Source organism: Penaeus japonicus, unplaced genomic scaffold (genome assembly GCF_977035675.1).
Source record: "Penaeus japonicus unplaced genomic scaffold, GWHDUDI00000001_assembly GWHDUDI00000037, whole genome shotgun sequence".
In the NCBI taxonomy this organism is placed as follows: domain Eukaryota; kingdom Metazoa; phylum Arthropoda; class Malacostraca; order Decapoda; family Penaeidae; genus Penaeus; species Penaeus japonicus.
The window spans coordinates 4,146,321-4,151,320 of record NW_028234439.1 but is presented as its reverse complement, the minus strand read 5'-3'; the positions used below and the strand labels follow the sequence as shown (position 1 = coordinate 4,151,320).

General features: G+C 39.6%; 1 protein-coding gene and 1 long non-coding RNA gene across 2 annotated transcripts in view; both read right to left on the bottom strand.

Annotated features, from left to right (window-relative positions):
* Positions 1-5,000, bottom strand: part of LOC122251212 (carbonic anhydrase-related protein 10) — a gene marked incomplete at its 5' end in the record, with an annotated part of 310,050 nt that overhangs the window by 180,220 nt on the left and 124,830 nt on the right.
* Positions 1-5,000, bottom strand: part of LOC147467161 (uncharacterized) — a 14,802-nt gene that overhangs the window by 6,297 nt on the left and 3,505 nt on the right. The window contains exon 2 of the long non-coding RNA XR_015190654.1: positions 566-760. This is a non-coding gene — a long non-coding RNA (uncharacterized LOC147467161). The remainder of the gene's footprint in view (positions 1-565; positions 761-5,000) is intronic.

Sequence of the window (5,000 nt, the reverse complement as noted above, 5' to 3'; positions counted from 1 at the left end):
GATACACATAACTCTTTCAGACCTCAAACAGAAAAAAAAAAAAAAATGTTTCAGTCATTTTATTTTTGGAACAATATGAAATAAGAAAAAGTAAAATGAAAAGAAGTCGTCAAGAGGAAGCCATGGTAGAAAAAATAATTAATGAATAGTAAAACGAAACAAAAGTTCTACAGTGAACCATGAACAGTTGATGAGTTGAGGAAAATCCTTAAAGATAATAAAGTTAATAAAATAAAATAAAACAAACGGGACAATAAACAAAAGAATCAAGAGGAATAACACAAGAGAAAGAGAGAGAAGACAGGAAATAGAGAAACATACAGAAAGAAGGGGGTATGGGAGTGGGAAGAAGGAAAGGGTGGGAGGAGAGAGGGAAGGGAGAGAAGGAAAGGAGAGAGAGAGAGAGACGGAGAGAGAGAGGAGGGGGACGGAAAGACGGAAGTGAGAAAGAGTAACACAAACAAACGCAAACAGACACACATTGAAAAAAGGTCAACAAACAGATAAAAAACGAGTCAAACAAAGAAGTCCTTCCAATGAAGCCAAGAGCCCGAAAACAAAATACCTGGAAAGGCATAACGAATCCGAAACTTGAGATGGAAGAAGAAAATTGTTCGGACGCCTGTTGGCAGTGGGCGATGGGCGGCCGGCAGTCGAGTGTGGGCGGCGATGGAAGATGTGGGCGGCCCTCTGATGGAAGAAGGGGGAGGGGGGGGAGGTCTCACTGCCTACACCCGTCACGTCTCCCCCATGTCTAGAGCTGCAAGGAAACGTAAGGGGAAATGTGGTTACTTATAAAGCATTTACGAGAATGAACTAGAGAGATAGAAGGGGGGAAGGGGAAGGAAGGGGAGGAGGGAGGGAGGGAAAGAGAGTGACAGAAAGGGGGAGGGGAAGGAAGGTGAGGGAGGGAGAGGAGGAGGGAGGAAGAACGAGAGAGAGACAGATGAGGGAGAGGAGGAGGGAGGGAGAGAAAGAGAGAGACAGAAAGGGGAAAGGAGGAGTGAGGGATGGAGGGAAGGAGGAAGAGAGAAGCAGAAGAGAGAGGGGGGAGGGAGAGAGAGAAAGAGACAAAAGAGAGAGAGGAGGAGGGAGGGAAGGGAGGAGGATGGGAGAGAGAGAGAGAGAGAGAGAAGGGAGGCAGGGGAGGGAAATGACTGAAGGAGGAAGAGAGAAAGAGAATGGGGAAGGAGGGAGGGAGAGAGAGAGAGAAGGGGGAGAGAGAGAAAAAGAGAGAGAGAGAGAAAGGGAGGAGGAGGAGAAACAGACAGAAAGAAGGAAGTGAGGAGTTGGGAAGGAGGGAGGGAAGGGGTAAAGAAAGGAGAGAGAAAAAAGGAATGACAGAGAATGAGAGAAATAGAGAGATAGAAATAAAGAGAGAAGGCGGGAATGGGCGGAGAGTGAAACAAGATATATATATATTCAACGTTTATAAATTCAAGAGAAATGCCGCTGGTGAAAGTCTTGAATAAAAAAAAAAATTGTTACAGCGATTTCTCTTCTGAAAAATACGCTGTCACTCCTCATCTAATTTAAAAATCTCATTTGACGTTTTGTTTTTCCGTTATTTTTTCGTTTTCCTTTCAAATCATTTCGTTTTTTTTCTCTCAAAATATTATAACAAGTAGAAGCGTTTATCTGTACAAAACTAAATTCTCAACGCTTGAAATTAAACACTTTTTTTTTCTTTTTAATTGGCTTAAAAGAAAAACAACGTACTAAGTCCCAACAAGGAGAGTCTATGGAACTATTTTATTGATATAATAATTCTTTACACAATTAATATTTGAACTTCTGGTTGTAGATACCATAGTCTATGAAACTTTATTTTTCATTTTCTTGTTAATAAATTTTTTCTCAATTTCTGAAGTTAGATACTAAAGTACAAGAAACTACTTTTTTTTTTTTTTTTTTTAGCTTAGCATTTTATTTATACACTAGTAAATCTTCAAACAACTATATTCTGAAGAAAGCTGTTCATTTCTTAATTGTTATTTGGACCTAATCTATTTTTCTAAACTTTTTTTTCTGAACTTCTGAACTTTTCTGATTAATCTTTACGGAATTATATCCTGTTCTTCCTGTGAACTTAAATACTCTCTCTTTCTTTCTGTGACATACTCTGTCCTTGTTATTTTTTTTCTCTCTCTCTCTCTCTTTTCTATCCCCCTCTTTATCTTTCTCTTACCTTCCTTTTTTCTCTTTCACTCTCTTTCTCTTTCTCCCTTTCTCTCACCTTCTCCTTCTCACTTTCCCTCCTACATTTCTTTCTCTAAAAATAGTGATTGTAGTGATAATGATGGTAATAATGATAATGATAATGATAAAAATAATCAAGGTGATTATAACAATGATAACAGCAATAATGAAAATGCTGATGAAAATAACAAATAATGAAATAAAGATAATGATAGTAATAATATTTTTATACTACTAATAATAATGATAATGCTAACAAAATTACGAGGATAATGATAATGGTGATAATACAAATCATATTAATGATATTGATAATGGCATTGAAAACAAAACACCAACAACATACATATATATATGTAAATAGAAAAAAATAAAACTATTTTCTTTTCTTATAATTAACCCGATTGATTATCCCAACAAGACGTTCTTTTGATTAGCCAATCTGATTGGCTCCCTCCACTTAAGTCTTGAGATGTTGTGAGAGACAGAGATCTATAATTAAACGGCAATAATGTGGTTTGGTGTGATGTGAGGGTGATGCCGAATGCAACAGCAAAGCAAGGTGTGTATACATATATATATATATATAAATATATATATATATATATATATATATATATATATATATATATATATATATATATATACATACATATGTAATGTAGTTGTAGGAGTAATGGTATGAATAAAGATAAGGATGATTGTGATGGTAATGATAATGATGATATTGATAGTGATAATGATAATAATAATGATAATAACAATAGTGACTGATGATGATGATGACGATAATAATGATGCCCCTCTCTGTCCCTCCATCTCCCCCCCCTCCCCTAGAAATATAAAATCCAGTCATTTATCGAGTCGGAGCCAGTCGTTAACCTCTCTCCCTCCCTTCTTCGCCCCTCCCCCCCAACAGAAAAATTGATCATTGAGTTTAGAGATAACCTTCCCCTACCCCCCCTACCCCCTACCCCCACTACTTTTTTCGAAATGAGTGATCAATCATAGATTTTCCTACCCTACCCCCCCCCCCTCTCCCCTTTAAAAAGATAACATTGATAACAACCAATTATGAGTCGAGATTATCTACTCATACCCCTTCCCCTCACCCCCTCCCCCCCCCCCCCCCATCCACTCAGCCGTAACGACCAATTACGAACCGAGTTAGACGTACCCCCCTCCCACTCCCTCCCCCTACCCAATAGTAACAGCCAATCATAAATCGAATTGGAAGTAATCGACGATCACCCCCCCTATCCTTTCCCCCCTACCCCCCTACCCCCACCCTTTCCTCCTACCCTCATCCCAACCCCCTCACCAGTGGTTCTTTTTCCTGTACCTCCCCCCTCCCCCCTATCCCCTCTACCCTACCACTCCCCGTATCCCTCCTCCACTTACTCTTCCTCTTCCTTCCTTCTTCTTCCTCTTCCTTCTTCTTCCTCTTCCTCTTTTTCCTCTCCACCTCCCCATCTCTTCCATCTCTCCCCTTCTCTCCTACTCCCTTTCTCTATCTCTCCTTGTCCTTCTACTCCCTCCATCTTCCTTGCTACCCCCTCCCCCCACCTGAACTTGCATCTCTTTCTCCCTCCCTCCAACCTCCCCCATCTCTCCCTGAACCTCCTCCTCCCTCCCGATTCCTCTCCCTGTACCCCCTTTCCCTCCCTCCCACCTCTCAACTCCCTCCCCCTCCCTCCCCCTCCCTCCCCCTCCCTCCACTTCACCTTCTACCCCTCCACCTTTACCTTGCCCTCCCCCCTCCCTCCCCCTCCCTCCACTTCACCTTGTACCCCTCCACCTCTAGCTTGCCCTCCCCCCCCCTCCCTCCCCCCTTCCCCAACAGTAGACACCAAGCTTCGCAGGTCATTCGCTATTTGCATATTAAGTGACTCATTACCTGGGAATAACTTTTCTGTTGTTCGAAAGCGGGTTGTCAATCGACTTCCATGAATCAAACATTTAGTCTGCTGTGATATGATTGTCAAGATATTTTTTTATTATTATCATTTTTTATCCATTAGCATCTTTTTACGTGTGGTGGGGGAGGAGAGGGGAGACTCTTGTAAATTGTTTGTCGGTTAATCTATTAGTTTATTTATTGGTCTCTCTCTCTCTCTCTCTCTCTCTCTCTCTCTCTCTCTCTCTCTCTCTCTCTCTCTCTCTCTCTCTCTCTCTCTCTCTCTCTCTCTCTCTCTCTCTCTCTCTCTCTCTTTCTCTCTCTCTCTCTCTCTCACTCTAACTCCCCTTGGAATGTCCATTACTTGTAGCAGCCAATATTCAACATTTCCTGACATATTGCTTCTCGAGTGATTTTGAGTTTTATGAGGTGTGTCCACTCATAAAACAGTCCCACAGGAGAGTGATATAAGATTTACTGCTTCATTAATAAGGGTCTTTTTCCCGTGTCTTCTAGGATGACCTACGGAGCTTAAGACATGCATATATATATATATATATATATATATATATATATATATATATATATATATATATATATATATATGTGTGTGTGTGTGTGTGTGTGTGTGTGTGTGTGTGTGTGTGGTGTTGTGTGTGTTGATATGTGTGTGTAATATATATATATATATATATATATATATATATATATATATATATATATATATATATATATATATATATATACATAAGAAAGTTCTATTTCTATTATTTTTCTTGTACTGGAGTTATCATGGAATAGGCCAAGTCCCTAATCTAGGTAATTATTCAATAAGAATAATTAGAGTAATTGGAAATTATGACAACAATTTGGATAGTTATATTATAACAAAAAATTATGCAAG